Source organism: Osmia lignaria, chromosome 1 (genome assembly GCF_051020975.1).
Source record: "Osmia lignaria lignaria isolate PbOS001 chromosome 1, iyOsmLign1, whole genome shotgun sequence".
Taxonomy (NCBI): domain Eukaryota; kingdom Metazoa; phylum Arthropoda; class Insecta; order Hymenoptera; family Megachilidae; genus Osmia; species Osmia lignaria.
The window spans coordinates 8,389,743-8,410,999 of NC_135032.1; the positions used below are offsets into that span (position 1 = coordinate 8,389,743).

General features: G+C 37.9%; 2 long non-coding RNA genes across 2 annotated transcripts; both read left to right on the plus strand.

Moving 5' to 3' along the window:
* The first annotated feature begins 15,332 nt into the window (after positions 1-15,332).
* On the plus strand, positions 15,333-15,946 carry LOC143308237 (uncharacterized). Its single transcript, XR_013065212.1, has 3 exons — positions 15,333-15,511; positions 15,626-15,718; positions 15,885-15,946. It is a non-coding gene; the product is annotated as an uncharacterized LOC143308237 (long non-coding RNA).
* A 10-nt stretch (positions 15,947-15,956) lies between these two features.
* LOC117611521 (uncharacterized) lies at positions 15,957-20,143 on the plus strand. Its single transcript, XR_013065213.1, has 4 exons — positions 15,957-16,240; positions 16,776-16,964; positions 19,539-19,594; positions 19,755-20,143. It is a non-coding gene; the product is annotated as an uncharacterized LOC117611521 (long non-coding RNA).
* The last annotated feature ends 1,114 nt before the right edge of the window (positions 20,144-21,257 follow it).

Here is a 21,257-nt window from a genome sequence, read left to right on the forward strand (position 1 = left end):
GAACATAAACAGCAGGAACCTTAATTTCCTGCAAAGAAGGTCTCTCAACATTTTGCCATAGCTCGCATCGTTTCCGAGATATTTGCAGATTTAACTCAAAGGAAGGGGCCTGACGGACATATTCCGAGATATTTCTTGTTCTTGTTGTGCTTCTTCTGCACAGCTAAGCTGGACCTGGCATCTGCAGCTCGCAATAGTGCACAGTTCTCTCGCAGAATGGGGCCACGGTGTTTCTGTGTCTCTATTATGTTGGTGCGGCTTCGGAACTTTTAAATATCTTGATATATCTCGAGAACTACGCATCTGATCAAAAAATTTCATAGAACATAAAAAGTAGGGAACTTAATTCTCTACAAAAAAGGTCTGTTAACATTTTGCCATAGCTCGCATCGTTTCCGAGATATTTGCAGATTTATCTCAAGGGAAGGGGCCTGACGGACATATTCCGACATATTTCTTGTTCTTGTTGTGCTTCTTCTGCGCAGCAAAGCTGGACCTGGCATCTGCAGCTCGCAATAGTGCACAGTTATCTCGCAGAATGGGGCCACGGTGTTTCTGTATCTCTATTATGTTGGTGCGGCTTCGGAACATTTTAATATCTTGATATATCTCGAGAACCACGCATCTGATCAAAAAATATCATAGAACATAAAAAGTAGGAAACTTAATTCTCCCTAAAAAAGTTCTCTTAACATTTTGCCATAGCTCGCATCGTTTCCGAGATATTTGCAGATTTAGCTCAAGGGAAGTGGGCTGACGGACATATTCCGAGATATTTCTTGTTCTTGTTGTGCTTCTTCTGCACAGCTAAGCTGGACCTGGCCTCTGCAGCTCGCAATAGTGCACAGTTATCTCGCAGAATGGGGCCACGGTGTTTCTGTATCTCTATTATGTTGGTGCGGCTTCGGAACTTTTAAATATCTTGATATATCTCGAGAACTACGCATCTGATCAAAAAATATCATAGAACATAAAAAGTAGGAAACTTAATTCTCTACAAAAAAGGTCTGTTAACATTTTGCCATAGCTCGCATCGTTTCCGAGATATTTGCAGATTTAGCTCAAGGGAAGGGGCCTGACGGACATATTCCGAGATATTTCTTGTTCTTGTTGTGCTTCTTCTGCACAGCTAAGCTGGAACTGGCATTTGCAGCGCGCAATAGTGCAGAGTTATCTCACAGAAAGGGGCCACGGTGTTTCTGTATCTCTATTATGTTGGTGCGGCTTCGGAACATTTTAATATCTTGATATATCTCGAGAACCACGCATCTGATCAAAAAATATCATAGAACATAAATAGTAGGACATTTCACTTCCTACAGAAAAGGTCCCTCAACATTTTGCCATAGCTCGCATCGTTTCCAAGATATTTGTAGATGTAACTCAAGGATAGGGGCCTCACGGACATATTCCGAGATATTTCTTCTTCATGTTGTTCTTCTTCTGCACAACGAAGCTGGAAGTGGCATTTGCAGCATGGAATAGTGCAGAGTTATCTCAAAGAAAGGGGCCACGGTGTTTCTGTATCTTTATTATGTCGGTGCGGCTTCGGAACTTTTAAATATCTCGATATATCTCGAAAACTACGCATCTGATCAAGAAATATCACACAACATACATAGTATGAAACATAATTTCCTATAAAAAAGGTCTCTTAACATTTTGCCATAGCTCGCATCGTTTCGAAATATTTCCAGAATTAGCTCAAGGAAAGGGGCCACGGGGTTTCTGTATCTTTATTATGTTGGTGCGGCTTCGGACCTTTTAAATATCTCGATATATCTCGAAAACTTCGCATCTGATCAAAAAATATCAAAGAACATAAATAGTAGGAAACTAAATTTCCTACAAAAAAGGTCTCAACATTTTGCCATAGCTCGCATCGTTTCCAAGATATTTGCAGATTTATCTCAAGGGAAGGGGCCTGACGGACGTGTTTCGAGATTTTTCTTCTTCTTGTTGTTCTTCTTCTGCACAGCGAAGCTGGAAGAGGCATTTGCAGCTAGCAATAGTGCAGAGTTATCTCAAAGAAAGGGGCCACGGTGTTTCTATATCTTTATTATGTAGGTGCGGCTTCGGAACTTTTAAATATCTCGATATATCTCGAAAACGACGCATCTGATCAAAAAATATCATCGAACATAAATAGTAGGACATTTCACTTCCTACAGAAAAGGTCTCGTAACATTTTGCCATAGCTCGCATCGTTTCCGAGATATTTGCAGATTTAGCTCAAGGAAATGGGCCTGACGGACATATTTCGAGATATTTCTTCTTCTTGTTGTGCGTCTTCTGCACAGCTAAGCTGGAAGTGGCATTTGCAGCTTGGAATAGTGCAGAGTTATCTCAAAGATAGGGGCCACGGTATTGCTGTATCTTTATTATGTTGTTGCGGCTTCGGAACTTATAAATATCTCGATATATCTGGACAACTACGCATCTGATCAGAAAATATCATAGACCATAAATAGTAGGAAACTTAATTTCCTACAAAAAAGGTCTGTTAACATTTTGCCATAGCTCGCATCGTTTCCGAGATATTTGCAGATTTAGCTTAAGGAAAGGGGCCTCATGGACATATTCCAAGATATTACTATATCTGCGTAGGACATAATGTAATATACTGATTCCCTCCCCCCGATCAATGTGCATTTAATAACAATATCATTTGCACTATATCTACATGAAATATAATGTAATATACTGATTGCTACCCACAGATCAATGGACATTTAATAACAGTATCATTAGCACTATATCTACATTCGATACAATGTAATATACTGATTCCTTCCCCCAGATCAATGTACCTTTAATAACAATATCATTAGCACTATATCTACATTAGATATGTAATGAACATTTAATACCAATGTCATTAGCACTATATCTACATGAGATATAATGTAATGTACTGATTGCTACCCGCAGATCAATATACATTTAATAAGAATATCATTAGCACTATATCTACATGCGATATAATGTAATATATTGATTCATTCCCACAGATCAATGTACATTTAATAACAATATCATTATTACTATCTCTACATTAGATATGTAATATAGATTTACAAACAATGCCATTATTACTATATCTGCGGTGGACATAATGTAATATACTGATTCCATCCCCCTGCTAAATGTACATTTAATATCAATATCATTAGTACTATATCTACATTGGATATAATGTAATATACTGAATTATTCCCACAGATCAATGTACAATTAATAACAATATCATTAGTACTATATCTATATTAGATATAATGTAATATACTGATTCGTTCCCACAGGTCAATGTACATTTAATAACAATATCATTAGTACTATATCTACATTCGATATAATGTAATATACTTATTCGTTTCCACAGATCAATGTACATTTAATAACACTATCATATTTACTATATCTACATTAGATATGTAATATATATTTACAAACAATGCCATTGTTACCATATCTGGGTTGGACATAATGTAATACACTGTTTCCTTCCCCCAGATCAATGTACATTTAATAACAATATCATTAGTACTATATCTACATTCGATATGTAATGTACTTTTAATAACAATATCATTTTTACCATACCTACATTAGATAAAAATCTTTTTGAACAAAAAAAAACCGACTTCGGAATGCACTAAAAAGTGTAAAATAATTTCTATATCATTTATACCAGTATTTCACAGCTATTCATAAATTCCACTTCATCATTAAATAGGATACTAAATACATTTGAACCTTTTCGGAGGCGGCGCAAAATGCAAAACTTTTCCTCTACTAGGAAGATCCTAGTTCAGGCGACGGTAACCTGTAACAAATGACCCATTTCATAATTTGAAGTAAACAATATTGAACGGGAATCAACATACCCATTGCGGATTAAGTATAGTGCAGTTCACGAGAAACCATACTTAACTCGCGCAGGTTACTAGGTCTAGGAACATGTTTAATAACGCGTGTGATTCCCTGTACAGCTTGCTTTTTCTGTACGATGATATAATTGTTTCTTTGAAAAAAAAATAATAGGAATTTCATTGAATCGTGTATCTGTACCATATCTTCATCGGTTATCAGTTGTCGTACTTCATATATTTCTGTTCACTATTTATTTGACTGGAAAGTAAGAAGCAAGGTGTAGAGGATAATCACACACGTTATTAAAAATCTCCCTAGACCTATTGAGCGAGTGTAGTGTGGTCTGTCGTGAATAGCAGTACATACATCAGAAGTGGTACCCACTTCTGATACAATCGTTGTAATTACAAATGTTTTATGCAGTGGCTATAACGCTTGGAATTGTATTTCTTACGACTGATGAATTACCAACTTTGCCATACCGCAATGGAATCGTTATTAGCAGGATCGTATATTCTGGTATTTATAATTTTGCGCCGCCTACGAAAAGGTTGAAATGTATTTAGTATCCTATTTAATGATGAAGTAGAATTTATGAATAGCTGTGAAATACTGGTATAAATGATATAGAAATTATTTTACACTTTTTAGTGCATTTCGAAGTCGGTTTTTTTTTTGTTGAAAAAGATTTTATTTCACTGTTTTTAGTGGTACGTTTAGTATTTGTAGGATGTCGTAAGGAAATAAAAGAAAACAATCTAAAATATATTTTTATTTGTTTTTTTTGTGAAATATTTGATAATAAGAGAAGTAAAAAAAAAAATTAGAATATAAAAATGCAAATGAGATTGATGATAAAAAAAATTAAAATGGTGATAAAATAAAATAAAAAAATTAAAAAGAATGAGAAATAAGAAATGAAAAAAATTAAAAAAAGAAAGTATAATAAATAAATAAGGAATTAAATGTGAAATAAACTGTAGAAAGAGAAATTTAAAATAAACTAAAATAATATTTGTTGATGGCGCCGCCCCTTCCGCCACCCATTCCGGCACCCCTGGTGCCACCCCTCCCTCGCCGCGGCCATCTCCCGCGATTTTGGCGGCGTCTAACGCCAGCAGCCGTTCCTCTCTCTGTAACGTAAAATTGTACATGTTAATATAGGTCACCCATTTTAGAATAATTTTTTATATTACTTGAGACGGAAATGTGTTAATAATTTTTTCGTTTATATCTGCGAAACTCACTTCGCCGCGGCTTCACATCCGCCTCAGTTTCGTCCGGGTGCTGCGGCGGTTGCTGGTGCTGCGGTTGTTGTTGCGGCGTTTGTTGCCGCTGCGGCGGTTGTTGCTGCTGCAGCATTTGCTGTTGCTGCAGCTGTTGCTGTAGCGCCGCAACCTCCTTATCCCTCTCCTGCTGCCGCGTCTGCATGTGCTGCAGCTGTTGCTGCAGCTGCAGCAATGCGTTCATAATTTCGTTTTCTGAAACAAAAAGGAGGTATGTAACATGCATGTTTTTGAATCATGCAGTATATTACTTTTTCACTGAAGTTGGAATTATACATACGTTCATTTGTTTCGACATTCATGTCGGTCATATTTCTGTGAGAAAAAAAGAATGTTTTTTTTGAATAAAAAGAAAATAATCCGTTGGCATTTGTGGATGAAGTTCGTAAAAGTAATCACCCCCTATTTCTTTAAAATTCAGTAATCTTACGTCTTTTATACGCTGATTACGAATATCGTAGACAATGCTATCGAACAGTGTTTACGAGCTGTGAACGGTTACATGTAATTTTTGAATATATGATATTGAATGAATATGATAGTGAAATTTGGCGACAACTTGATTTTCATTGTAAATAAAAAAAAATTAAATTTGTTTACGTTAATGTCACTGAATACAAGTGCTTCTCAGAAACGGAAGCGGTACTGCCGCAAAACAGCAAATCCTAATATCCTGAAGTAATTGACTAAACGTATGTACGTTTATCTTGTTGCGTCGCCGCCACAATAATTTGTAACTAATAATGTTGTTGAAAGAATTTCTTATTTTTCGCGTAAGCGGTGCCGGCCGCGTTAGGATGGCCCAATAGTCGCCAATTTTTCGCTATGATATTCGTAATCAGTGTATCAACGAACGTAAGAATCTTTTTATTGTTTAAATCCAAAAAATGGGGGCTGAGTGGTTTTCCGAACTACACCCAACGAAACCACGAACCATTAACGATGAAATTAATATATGTTATATGTATAATATATATTATTTAAAGAAATGAAATATTGCTTGTTATTTGGTACTTACGTCTGAACAGCAGCTCGTTCGGATTGAAAATGAACAAAATCTGTGTCTTCTAAAGGAAAACAGTTGATGGGGCACATTCCATGATCACATACACAAACAATTTTCGCTGTTGCGTCGTATAGATGCACAAATATCATCTAGTTCCTACATTATTAGAAGTTTGGCGACTGCTTCGAACGTAAAGAAGGACAGCGATTGAATCAGAGGACGGAGCGAAAACAATCGACTGTATATCTGTAGAACAATACTAATGCAACGATGCAAGTTTTTTATTTATAATTTTTTGGGTTTAAAAGTGTTATGAACAGCTTTGTGATAATTTTCTGATGAAAATAAGACCAAACTGGAAGTAAATCGGACTAGTTTTTGTATTAATCAGTTTCAATTGATGAGGTGAATCATTACTAGCCAATGAAAGTAAAATTAAACCGATTTATGTCGTGTTGGTACTCATTTTAATCGGAATAATCTGAAGAATTCATTGATACTATTTTTTGGAAGATAAGACAAAAATTATTGAAAATGTAATGTTCTTTACTGGTTGGTGATTTGTTTTACTCGCGGCATCCCTTTGGAATGCATCTATCTCGTTTTCTCGCGTAATACGTATTTTCTTTCCTTTTTTATGACGGATCCGAAGCTCTGCTGGGTTCCAGGAAATTGGCAGTAGGGCAATGTCACGCAATTTTATCGGCCAGCGTAGGGGAAATGAGGGATCCGTTGCACACATCGCCGCTTTCTTAATTTTTTACACGAGCCAAGTCAGTAGATGTAGGTGTTTCGACCAATTATATATTACGGCTGCAAGTCGTGTGAGCAAAGGCGGGGCACGAGCAATCCTACCCAAATTTTTTGCGACGGCCAAGTTACGAACGGCGAACAGCAGTCAGTTTCAATTAATACCTTGCAACGGTGCTTTGCATTGAATTTTTTTTCAATATATTCTGTTGTAAGATAAATTGTAACAACTATTTTTTTTTTGTTTTTTTTTTAACATTTATTTTGTAATAATTTATAAATAAAGAAGGGGGTCCAATTTTGCTTTCAGTAAGTAATTGTATTTGAAAACAAACGGACCAAGTCTGCTTGAAGCGACTTATTTATATAAAAGAAGTGTGCTTGAAGCGATTAATTGTTAAAAGAAGTCTACTATAAGGGAGCATAAAAGTAGTCTGCTTTAAGCGACTGATTGTTAAAACAAGTCTGCTAGAAGCGACTGATTGATAAAATAAGTCAGCTTGAAGCGACTTATTTATAAAAGAAGTCTGCTTTAAGCGACTGATTGTTAAAAGAAGTCTGCTTTAAGCGACTGATTGATAAAACAAGTCTGCTTTAAGCGGCTGATTGATAAAACAAGTCTGCTTTAAGCGACTGATCGATAAAACAAGTCCGCTGTACGCGACTGATTGATAAAACAGGTCTGCTTTAAGCGAGTAATTGTGAAAATAAAAAAAGCGCAGCAAATCCTTTCTTTCAATCCTTCATCTTCACTGAAACCAGGTAGGTGTGCTATATGAAAGTATGGGTAGACGTACAAAAAGTGCATCCCGTATGAGACAGAGTCGTGCTAATGAATCAGATGATGCCAAACAATTATGTCTTTCAAAAAAACGTCAAAGAACCGCAGAGGCACGGCGTCAAGAAAGTATTGATGAACGCCGTGCAAGATTGTCTGCATAGCGGAAATATGCTGTTTCGAAATTATCGCGCGAAACGGTCGATGAAAAAAAACGTCGGCTAAGCATAATTTCTCATCGTTTAAAGAACGAATCTGCCGAGCAACGGTCATGTCGTATCGAATTAATCCGCAGGCGTTTAGCGAACGAATCTGCCGAGACACGATCACGCCGATTCCGATTAATCCGCAGACGTTTAGCGAACGAATCTGCGGAGGAACGATCACGCCGATTCCGATTAATCCGCAGACGTTTATCCAACGAATCTGCGGAGGCACGATCACGCCGATTCCGATTAATCCGCAGACGTTTAGCGAACGAATCTGCGGAGGAACGATCACGGCGTTTCCAATTAATCCGCAGACGTTTAGCGAACGAATCTGCCGAGGCACGATCACGCCGATTCCGATTAATCCGTAGGCGTTTAGCCAACGAATCTGCCGAGGAACGATCACGCCGTTTCCGATTAATCCGCAGACGTTTAGCGAACGAATCTGCCGAGGCACGAACACGCCGATTCCGATTAATCCGTAGGCGTTTAGCGAACGAATCTACTGAGGAACGTTCGCAACGTCTAATGGTTATGAGAAATCGTACGCGAGAAGTACTACTAAGTGAACGTACCGAATCACGAAATACGCGTTTAAGGAATATGCGTGAACTAGCGAAAAATCGAAGAAAAGAACTTCTCCTTCAGGTAGACAACTTTAAATCGACTATTAATATTTTTGCTGATGTACCATGTGCAGTGGGTTACAAGACTTTATATCCGCAGCAACGTTACGCTTTGCACACGCAGCCTTTGTCTGGTCTAATTCCTGCAAATTTAATACAATCGGAGAAGATGACAACATGTTCTCGTTACCTACATCATCTTAAAAAATACAAAGTTCCATCTCAGGCATTCTGGAATAAAATGGAACTAATGTCTGTACCTCAGGAGATAGCAGATTTATCGGAAATCGAGAAACAAATGTTGTGCCGAATAGTACCGTTTCTTAAAATCATGAAAATTCAAAATCGCTTCAGTCAGGATTGGTGCAAAGGTCAGGTAGTCCTATTTGCCCGCGATGTGTTCGAAGTAGCCGAGCAACTTCCACTTAGATTAAACGAAACCGGTATAATGATTGTAGTGGAAAGCCTCGAAAATTTTGAGCGACAAAGACAATTTGAAATAGACGTTGGCAAACTTCGAGTAGCTTTACAATGGCTATTACAAAATAATGCTTTGTACAAAGATGTGCGACCATGTTTTTCTAATATTAGCAATAACATTTTGGAAATAGCTGATGTCGTTGAAGAGCCTTGTATTGTAAGAAACGAAACGGAAGTTGCAGAAAGAAGTTCTGAATCAAACAGTAGATTTGTGAATGTTGGACAGAATGTAGGTATTTTACGAGGCTCGTGCCATCAAGCTAGCGATCGCTTCAGTATTGAATCTCGCGGTAAGCAATGTACTGGCATAGCTGCAGTTGCTTGTGTTGCATTTCATTTGCTCGACCCTAGTACGTGGTGTACTAGTGATGTCGATTATATACTTTTAGTTGGAGATAAATATTACCGTGATTGCATTGAAGCGCGAAGTAATCCTGACCCCAGAGAAGTCAATGTAGACTATTTAGCTGTTACCGAATTATTGCCACACATATCATTTAATAACAACAGAGTCAATATTAACATTGGCTATGAAATGGCTGTAAATGGTCATGTTGATATTGATAACGGCGATGAAGGATTTCCAAATTTAAAGAATGCTTTGATTACGTTTTTCCAACAGTATACGTACGGAATTCTTACTGCCAATTTTACATCAGTAGCTGTATCATGCGGTAACCAGTCGGAGACTACCTACTATTGGTTGTTTGATTCCCATGCAAGAGGTCCAAAAGGATATAAAGCATCGTCACGGGGCGTCTCATGCTGTATGAAATGTACTAATATTGATGATTTACACATCATCTTGCGTTGTAATTTATATGCTAAAGGAGGCAATAGCAATGTGGTAAATATCTATTCACTAACACCTCTAACAATAGCACCCGAAAGGAATAGATCTGCTGAAATAGAAAGGATACAACAACCATCTGTTGCGACCGCTCGTAGAGAATCCGGCGCAACAGAAATTATTTTCGCCACAAGCATGTTACGTTCGACTGACGAAGATGTTCCCAACATCGACAGTATCGTCTCTGTCAGTAATAATAATAATAACGCAGAAAATGACCCGATAAACCTTGCGAATATACATAGAAAAACAGTGCCTCCTTTGAACCTAGAAAGGGAGAGAAGGATGGAGGAACTGTGTTGGTTCTTCCTGTTTCCGGATGGTAAAAATGGATTCGAAGAGCATCGAGACATCTCAATTACACCACTGGATTACTTCCAAGCGCGTATTCTGAGCAATGACAAACGATTCCAACGAACAGATTATTTGTTCTTCGTATTATCTGTTGTTGAATACTACCGCGCAAAAGCTAGCGTTTCAGTATCATGTAGAATGCGCCAAGGGGAACATACTCCACAGGGATTAGTAGATAATATGCACCTCACGATGAGAAACATAAGAGGATCGGCATCATACTGGAAACGGTGCTGTTCTGAATTAATCGCCATGGTCCGAAGTCTTGGACCGCCCACATGGTTTGCTACGTTCTCTTGCAATGATCTGAACTGGCCAGATATGTTGAAAGCATTACTACTATCCGATGGTCGCCCCATTACCGAATTTGAAAACCTAAGTTTTGCAGATCGACTAAAGTTGGTTCAGAAATATCCTGTAGTTATTGCAAGACAATTTACGTTACGTGTAAACGCGTTAATGCAGTATTTAAGAAACTCCGATTGCTTAGGTGGCGTTGTTATCGATTTTTGGCATAGAATAGAATTTCAGAGCAGGGGAAGTCCACATTTGCACATGCTTCTTTGGTGTGCAAACGTACCTGATTTCCTTACCAACGAAGGCCGCAACGTTATTGAGAAAGTTGTATCTTGTTCATTGGAAGCAGAAAATGAAGATATGAGGGACATAGTTCAAAAAGTCCAAATTCATAAGCATTCTGCTACATGTTACAAAGATCGTAATAATCGTTGTTGTCGTTTTGGATTCCCCAGACCGATAAGTGAAAGAACGATGTGCTTATGTCCAGATGACACACTTGCGAATAATGGACGTTTCTGCGTACTGAAGAGAAGAGAAAATGAAATTATGGTGAATAATTACAACCCAACTCTTTTAAAGCTTTGGGAAGCAAACATGGATATTCAACCACGCGGAAATGTTACAGCTGTCGCATATTATATTGCTAAATACGCAAGTAAATGCGAGCCACAGGACACAGGAAATACTATTAAAGAAGCCATTTTACGAGCGAAACGCCGGAGCAGAACCGTCCGGGATCAACTATTTTCGGTATCTATGGCAATTCTGTCTCAATGTGTGGTTAGTGCTCCAGAATGTGCTTATCGGTTATGTCATTTGCCTCTGAAAATGAGCTCGCGAAAAGCTGTATTTATAAATAGCTGTCGGCCTGAGCAGAGATATAGAATTTTGCGATTCGAAGAATATGAAACATCATTTTTCAATAACATATTCGATCGTTACGTAAAGAGACCAGACAATCTAGAGGATTTGAGCTTAGCTGAATTTGCTGTCCGATATGAAACAGTTTCCAGTGGTATGTGGACAGAAGAGGATGGAGACGCAGAACTTAGAAATGACGATGAAGAAATATCAAGGTCGAAATTTATAAAATTAAAGGACAATACCCGAATGCGAATAAGAAATAAACCAGCTGTACTTCGCCACCGATATTATACCCTGAACAGTGACAGAGAAGGATATTTCTATAACTTAATAGTGTGTCACATTCCATTTCGTGATGAAAGTACACTTATGTCCGAAAACGAATCTTCGGAACAATGTTTTCTTCGACGGCAACACGAGTTGAAACCTATGATGGGTAACGCAACCGTCGAACAATTTACTCACGCAGAGCAAATTATTGAAGCGGCGCTCGCCCAGGCTGCTGCTTTAAATGTTGTACACGAAAAAGAAAGCAATAACCATTTAAGAGATCCAGTCAGAATTCATGCTGACGAAACAATACATTACGATCAAGTGGATTTATATGAAGATCAACAGCAAGAAAGAATTGCAATGCCAGAAGACGTGTTCCTTAATAGTATTCGATGTCTTAATATTCAACAGAAATACTTATTGAAATCAGTTTCCGCAATAATTGAGAAAGATATTAAAGAAAATGATGATGAAAATAGGAAACAAATGTTGCTTTTTATTACCGGTGGAGCTGGTAGCGGTAAGTCGTTTATTTTAAAATTACTTGTTGAACATGTTAAACGGTGCTATAATCCTACAGTTGATATGATGATAAAACCATCTTTCATTGAAGTAGCTTCTTTGACTGGCGTCGCCGCCCGTCAAATATTCGGGAAAACTCTGCATTCCATGTTCTGCTTGCCTATTGAAAAAGGTACTGCAATGACGTATCGGCGACTGACAGGACAAAGACTCGAACAGGAGAGACGAAAGTGGCGTCATACAAGGTGGTTGATTATTGACGAGATATCAATGGTATCTTATGAGAATTTGCGAATAATTCATTTAAGATTGCAAGAATTCAAAAACAATGATAATCTATTTGGCGGCGTAAATGTACTTCTCTTCGGCGATAGCCCCCAGTAAAAGGACACTGGTGTTTTGAACAGCCACACTGGTGTACTGCAGAAATTAATTTATGGCACCAATTTTCATTCTGCGAACTCACCATTAATATGCGACAAAGAGATGACGTTGAGTTTATCGACTTACTGAATAACCTTCGGTTTGGAGAAGTGACAACTTCTCAACTACAAATACTATGCGAACGAAGAAGAGTTCCCCTGACCGGAGAGTTTGAGGATGGTGCAGCAGTAAGAATATTCCCAACGATAAAATTAGTGGATGAATATAACAGAAAAATGACAGATGAATTAGCAAAATCACGTCGAATGTACGTCATTGTTTCAATAGATGAGTCCCGTGAGGCAGCTACATATGGAAAAAGGCCACCAGAAAATGTCATACCTGTAAATGTAAATAATTGTGGCGGACTATTACATACAATAACATTAACTGAGGGATCGCGAATTATGCTGCGACGAAACCTATCAATTTCTGATGGTTTGATAAACGGCGCAATGGGAATAGTAAAGAAATTTACATGGCCGGCACTTCGAAGAGATCAACTAGAACAGGGAGAATTGCCGGATTCAGTACTTATAAAATTTGACGACGAATCCATTGGAAATAGATTCAAAGATATTGATGGTAACATTCCAATATCTGCAGTTTCAGTAACGTTTCAAGCGACAAAAGGATTTGGAGACGTCGAGCGCAGAATGTTACCACTTATTCTAAGTTGGGCAGTAACGGTGCACAAATTACAAGGGACTACATTGAACAAAGCTGTAATTGATCTTGGCAAAAAGAATTTTGCAAAAGCCCAAATTTATGTTGCACTTAGTCGTGTGAAAAGTTTAGATGGTCTAGTTTTATCTGATTTAGCACCAAACAAAGTCCTCGTTAGACCTCATGACGAGAGAGCACTCGCAGAAATGCAAAGATTGCGACAGTTGCTTTTGCAAAGAAATAGTCTAAATCAGCTCCCAGCGCGTGATATGGGAAGAAGCAAGCCAAGCCTTTTGTTTATTTGTTTTATTATTAGCGACCAATTAGTAAAAAAACTAACGAAGTTTACTTGCAGGGACAAGTTTGAAAAATCGCGCTCGCTACACTCCTTGCAGAATAACCCTAAAGAATAGGTTTTTTTGCAATAACGGTAGTTATTAACAATAAGAAGTTACATACATTTTTTGCAAATAAAATTATGGTGGAAAGACGTACGAGATGTGAAAAGTTTCATCGCAATCGGTGTATTCCTTATAGATTAGCAGTATAGAATCGGATTTTGCAATAACAATAGTCATTATTATACGTATATGCATACTGGATTTCGGTCGACGCGATATGTGTGTAGAAACAGTAGAGAATCGGCGACTGCATGGTAACTCATACACCGGTAGAGACACGTAGGCATACGTACAATTCAATGTAGTAGTAACAATAGTTTTGCACCAATATCTCGTAAACTAAAGCTTTTCGATAATTATGCATAATGAGAAAGTTGTTCATAATCATGCCCCCGACAACATATTAAAGGATCTTTGAAATCGTACTATGTTGAGAATAAAAACTTCTCGTATTTTGCAATAACAATGAAAAAATGAAAAATTTTTTTTTAATGGGACCAACCGGAAGACATACCCTACAAGATGTAAAAGGTTTCGTTCCGATTGGTACATCCATCTCGGAGTAATCGGTGAACACAAAAAAAAAAAAACATACTTATCGAATTGAGTAACCTCCTCCTTTTCGAAGTCGGTTAAATAATGTAATATACTGATTCATTCCCACAAATCAATGTACATTTAATAACAATATCGTTAGTACTATATCTACATTCGATATAATGTAATATACTGATTACTACCCACAGATCAATGTAGCTGCATTTAACACCAACGTCTTTATTACCATATCTAAATTAGATATAATGTAATATACTGATTACTACCCACAGATCAATGTACCTTTAATGACAATATCATTAGCACTATATCTACATTACATATGTAATGTACAATTAATAACAATATCATTATTACCATATCTACATTAGAAAGAATGTAATGTACAGATTTATTCCCACAGATCAATGTACATTCAATAACAATATCGTTAGTAATATATCTACATTCGATATAACGTAATATACTGATTACTTCTCACAGATCAATGTACATTTAATAACAATATCATTATTACTATATCTACATTAGATATTATGTAATATACTGATTCCTTCCCACAGATCAATGTACATATAATAACAATATCATTGGTACTATATCTTTTTTTTTTTTTTCGTTTTCCTTTACCTAGGCAGTGTAGGACCGGAACCGCCTTTCGGCATTACTTCAGTCCCACCCTTGAAGCCTACCTATATTAACTTCACCATTTATTTTCCCCTCTTTTATTTCTTTACATACCACTGTTTACCTTTATACTAAGGTCTAGTTCAATCATTAATCAATTAGTTAACCTCCTTATTCAAAACTCTTTTCCGAAAACTCTATATCGAAACTTTCTGGAGTTTTCCAACTTAACAGCTTCCTAACTATTTACCCTAGCAATAGTGTTCAATATAGCTCGTCTTAATATACTCGGGTCTCCTGATTTTAGTATTCATATGTCATGTTTCCTATCACAGCAAATAGTTACTCCCGGGTCCAGATATACTGGACTCTCGTTTTCACCTATTGCCCCTATTTATTCTATGTTACATATTTTTTACCGGGTACAACCATCTAAGTACTCCTATTCTATGGATTAACCCTAGGCCCATCCGTGTCATAGACATGCCGCTCTATGTGCGTAGTACTGTATGGCCGATCGTAACGTGATGGTGTTGTGTCACACAGCACTATAACCTGTACGCAATATCTGTCATTATTACAATAACTAATTTCACTCACTCTCTTATGTTGTCCTATCCAGTACTCAATTACCACCCTTCCGGCTTTGCGAATCACTTAACAAGGTAAGTAATCCCGTAACATTATTTAATACTGTATATATTTCCACCTTATCATAGCAAGTATAAACTAATTTTTTTTTTGTTTTTTTTTTATACCTTCATTTCCTTCCAATATAGTATAGTAACCATTACTCCCCTTATAGTCTAAATACCTTTTGAATTCCTGAAGATATATCCAGGAAAGGATGATATTATTTCCATGTACCACTGGTGAGTACACATATCTATTTTCAGTTTACAAATTATAGATCTACTTTCTCTTTATACACCTTTTCCTATTGCCTATCGGTGTAGGAATCCGTACTCTACTGTAGCTTGCTATTTTCGAGTTCTATACTCTCCTCTTTCTCATACTATTTTACTTGTAACCCCTTAGGTATCGTTGGACCGGGTCACCGCACTCTACATCGCACCGTTATGGTTTATACTTGTTCTTTTACTACCAACAGATGAGTTTCCGGTTACCGTTGTTTATTATTCAATATCACCGTTTGCTCTATTTAATTTATATTATTCTTCCTTTGTAGGTTATACAGGTAACTCTTTCTATTCATTACGCTTTGCCAGCCTCTACATTATTCAATTTCTTTCAGACTGCCACCACTCCTCATCACCTCCGTTTATTCTTCAATGGGAAGATAATGGGGTATACACCATGACGTCAATGTGCTTTACTGTCTTACGTGTGTTACCTCCAGTATCTGTGGTTATACCAAAATAATCGACGTACACGTAAGTACCATACCTTTGTCGTATCCGTTAGCTAAGAACCAGGAATTAAATAAATAATATCCAGTGCTTGTATAACTAAAATAAGCTATAAATAATGAATAAATAAATAAAGAAATAAAATAACATAAAATAAAATAAAATAAGATAATCCAATAAGTAAATGACTAGAATCCAGTATGTAATTAAGTAAAGTAAATACGTAAATAAATAAGATATAATAAAATAGAGTCAATAGGTAAAAACATAAAATCCGTCAAGTAAGTAGATAAAACCAAAATAATAAATAATAAATAAATCAGTATAACAAAGTGATGGTAATTACGTAACTATTTAGATAATATTATTGTCAATATATATAATAAGTAAAGTTGGATGAATAAGCTCTATTCATCCCCACAGATACTGTATCCACTGCCTTGTAGTATAATTTAATTACCAATTTCTTTTAAGGCTTTAAGGATTCACATGCATTAGGTTCAGTATACTAATTACCTTAATTATTTTAGCACCACGTATACACCATACCATTTTTCAGGTGAGGACTTAATCTATCGCGGCCACCATCAGCGTTGCTGCTATGGGATATGAATCATCTATTGTATTTAATTAACCAAGTCATCCGAAGTTTCCAGTTGGGAACTCCTGCCACCGTTTACGAACCGTTACCCATTTCGAGGCCGAACTAGCATATTGCGGCTCTTAACTCTTTATCTTTATCTGAATGGTACGATGATTTTCTTTCCTTTTGTTACTATTATTCTTATCTTTATTGTTTTCTCCTTTAGTATTATCCTCCTGTTCCTGAATTTGCATTTTGTGTTTGTCTTCCCCATTCTTTCCTATTTTTTTTCCGGTGTGTTTTCTCCCATTTCTCTTTTTCCGATATACATACAGCGCAGAATTTCCTAATTGATGCGTTGGTTTTATCCCTTTTCAGTAAGTGTCCGATGTTTTGAATTTCCCATTTTTCTGGATGTACTTCTTTTTCCAGCGCCATCCTCTCCATTTTCCATCTTGGACACGTGAAGAGAGTATGTTCTGCGTCATCGAACAAATCCTCACAGAACCAACACTCTGGTGTCCTTTCCTTACCAATCTTCGCTAGGAAAGCCCCAAAGCATCCATGGCCAGTCAGTGCTTGTACTAGCTGGTGATCTAAGAGAGGTATTCCCCCACTATTCCATTCACCAATGTCACTAACTATCTTGTTAGTTCATCTGCCTTTATCCATGTTAGTCCATTCCTCTTGCCATTCTCTTTTTGTTGTTTTAGTCTCTTCTTCCACAATCTCTTTATTAATCCGGTTTTTATCTTTTCCGTTGTTTTGTTCAAGCTTCCCCTTTTCTTGTGCCTCCCTTATTTTAACGTATATACGTGCAATTTCCTTTGCTGTATAATCCCAAGGCACGTTCCCGGTTATTATACATAAGACTTCCGTAGACACTGTTCTGTAGGCCTTGCAAATTCTGTTTAGCGGTAGCCTCTGCGCGTCCCTTAGTTTTTTCGTGTTCAGTTTATATGTCAGTGCCCTGGCCTAAATTGCCGCACCATACATCACCACTGATTTCACAACATTATAATACAGTATCCTGGCTTTTGGACCTGCTCCTCTTGTGTTTTTCATCAGGAGGCTTAGATGCATCGCGTATTTACTCGATTTTTCAGTCGCGTTCTCAATATGCTGCTTAAATACTTGGTTGCATTCAAAAGTAACCCCAAGGTATTTAGCCGCCTTGCACACCGGTATTTGATTTCCCTCGATTTCCACCGGGATACCCTCAGGATTTTTTCTTCCCGTCAGCAATATGGTTTCCGATTTTTGCGGCGCCAGGTCAAGGCCTTCCCCCTTGTACCAGTCTACCATATCTCTTATTGTGGCATTGGCCGTGTATTTCATTCTTTCCAGATCCTTATCAATTATTACAATACCTATATCGTCAGCAAATGCCACCAAGTAGACATTTCTTCTAAGACGTATTTTCAGCAAGCCATCGTATACGAGGTTCCACATAAATGGTCCAATTATCGACCCCTCCAAATACCTCTATTTTTTCATGTCCATCATCTGTGTTTATGACTAGCCACCGGTCACTCAAATAAGACTCAGTCCTTTTTATTATTTTCCTGGGAAATCTTTTCCTCTTCATCTCACGGATGACGCTTTTGCACCTCAGGGAGTTGATTGCACTTTTGACGTCCAGTAGGATTAGAAGGCAATGTCTGCGCTCTTTTTTTGCCTTGTCCCAATATCCCATCAACTTCTCCATGGCTTGAACGGTTCCTAAACCCTTCCTGAACCCATATTGGTGCGGCGACAAATCATCCCTCCTGATTGCCTCATGTAATCTATTTTTAACAATATGCTCCAATATTTTCGCGATATTGGAGGCAATGCATAGTGGTCTGTAGTCAGACGGCTTCACTACGTTAATCCCTGTGCCTTCCTTAATTGTTGACTTACCTTTTGGTAGAAGCACTAGTCTGGTGGTTTTCCATTCTACAGGCCAGTGACCCAGATCCATGCATTTGTTTAGTAATCTAGTCCAGAAAGAGGTCGCACCAAGTCCTACAGCCCTTGCAGCCGCAGCAGGGATACCGTCAGGGCCTGGTGCTTTTTTAACCGCTATTTTTCTACATGCTAGAATTACTTCCATATCCGTTATTTTATCCTCATTTTCCTCTACGGTTTCTATGCGCTCACCAGTGTTCATTTCCAACTCGTTCTCATTTCCAGCTATGTCTACGTTATTTGTCGGTGGCTTCATACAAAAGAGACCATCTACCACTATTTTAATCTGTTCTGAGTTTAATTTAATTGGTGGAGTACTCCCGTTGATTTGCTTAATCACTGTTTTGTACGGTCTACCCCATACATCCCTATCTACTGTGTCAATCAATTTCTCCCACGCCCCTTTTTTGGCCGTCCTAATTTCCCTATTAAGCTCCTTCTTTGCCCTCTTAAGCTCGTCTTGACGTAACGTTATGACCCCACTATTATTTTTCCTATTTTCCCCGGTCACCTTCCTACGCGCACTGTTAGCTCTCTTCCTGAGGTTTAAGATTTCGACAGACCACCAATGCACCGGGGTTTTGTTAAACATTCTACCTTCCTTCTTCTTACACTTATTACTAATACTCTGGATCTCCCTCATCACAGCATCAATATCCTCCCTATTTTCCCCAATACTGTAACTATTGTTCTCACTATCTCCGAATTTCTTTAAAAACATTTCCACAAATTTGTCTTTATCTACCTTTCTAACATTATCGTTCAAGACTAATTTATTGCTTTTTTCAGGTTCATCGATTACTATAGTGTGCAGCAGGTATTGATGGTCCGATCCAGTAAATTCGGTAAGGACATTACTTGCTACTACTTTATGGCTCAGCCTTGTATCTGTTATTAAAAGATCTATTTTTGTACCTGCTCCTCTGGTGCAGGTGTTTCCCCCTTCAGTCATTATGTATATCAGATCTAGATTTGCCATAAATTCTAATAATTTTCTACCTCTAGGGTTCCACATCCTGCCACCCCAGAGTAGGGACTTGCTGTTGAAGTCTCCGGCCAAGATGACTCCAGCCCATTTTTTAGCTTTAATAATATCAGCGATTTCGTCCAATCTACCATCGACTGTATTATCATCAATATTCGGCGATATATAGCTACTAATTATGAGGTAGTTGTTGTAACTGATTGCAACCATTCCTATCCCCTGTTTAACTATATTAATGTCTTTAACTCTGGCTATACCCTTGCTCGTGATCCATATAGCAGCATCCCCTTTACAATCCTTAAACCAATAATTTTTGCTTTTGCTTTTGTTTTGTTCTGCAATCATGATCACGTCCGGAGATACTTTCTCGACTGTTCCTTCTAGCAGGTCCTGCGCCAGCCTGCATTTATTCAAGTTAATTTGTAATATTTTAATTTTGAATTTTACTTGCTTTTCTTTCCAATTGCTATCGCCTCCTTGTACTGTGGGCATTTCAGCGAGCCCGCTATATGGTTCAGCTCTACTCCACTACGGCCTTTTTTCTTCGCAAGGTCTGCACCTCGCTTTTTCAGCTCTGCATTCTGTCATTACGTGCCCATTCTCGCCACACCTTCTGCATATCCTTATGCCTTCTGCGAGTGCACACCTAACCGCCACATGTCCCATATTGTGACATTTGTAACATCTTGTGACATTTGGTAGCTGTCTCACTCTACAGTATACCCATCCTATTTTGATCTTATTTTCTTTAATATGATTCATAATGTCCCCTGGTCCTTCCACTATCGCTACTTGGGTGCCCATGTAAGCCGTCCTAATGCGTTTCCCCCTGAAAGTTCCTTTTGCGAGGCCCGTTTCCCTTGCTATGCTCTCTATTACTTCGTCGAGCTCAGCTTCCGGGTCAATGTCCAATATTTTCAGTGTTGTCTTAGGGATCAATCTCCTAATCACGGTCTCAGCTCCCATGCTTTTTATAACTTTATCGTGGAATTCGGAGCTATCTATTTTCTCCTCAAATTCAACCAGAATGTCACCGGCCCTGGTTTGCCGTATTCTTTTGATTCCTTTGACTTCCTTCCCCATTTTATTCCTAAGATCTTTGGTCACCTCTGCGTACGAGCGCTCGTTGCCCACCTTGATAGTCACTGCTTCGTTTCTTTTTGTTCCTATTGTCTTCCTTTGCTTATCCCTCAGCTTCTTATTGTCAGTGCCATCTTTATTCATTTTCATTCCCGAATCCTCCTTATTCCCCATTTTCTTCCTCCTTGTCTTTACTACCTCCCAATCGGAGTCCGACGAGACTCCTTCATTACCTTTTAGTATTTGAACTTTCCTAATTATTGGTAGTGCTCTATTCTCCCTGTTTACTATTCTGGTCTTTTTGATCTGCGTTTCCATCTCTGGTGGTGTCGTTTTCTTCCTCTTGTTTATTCTTCTAGTATCTTCCCTATCGCTTTCCATTATATCATTATTGCTTCTCCACACATTATCATATTCCATTGTTCTCATTAGTTTTCCTTGTT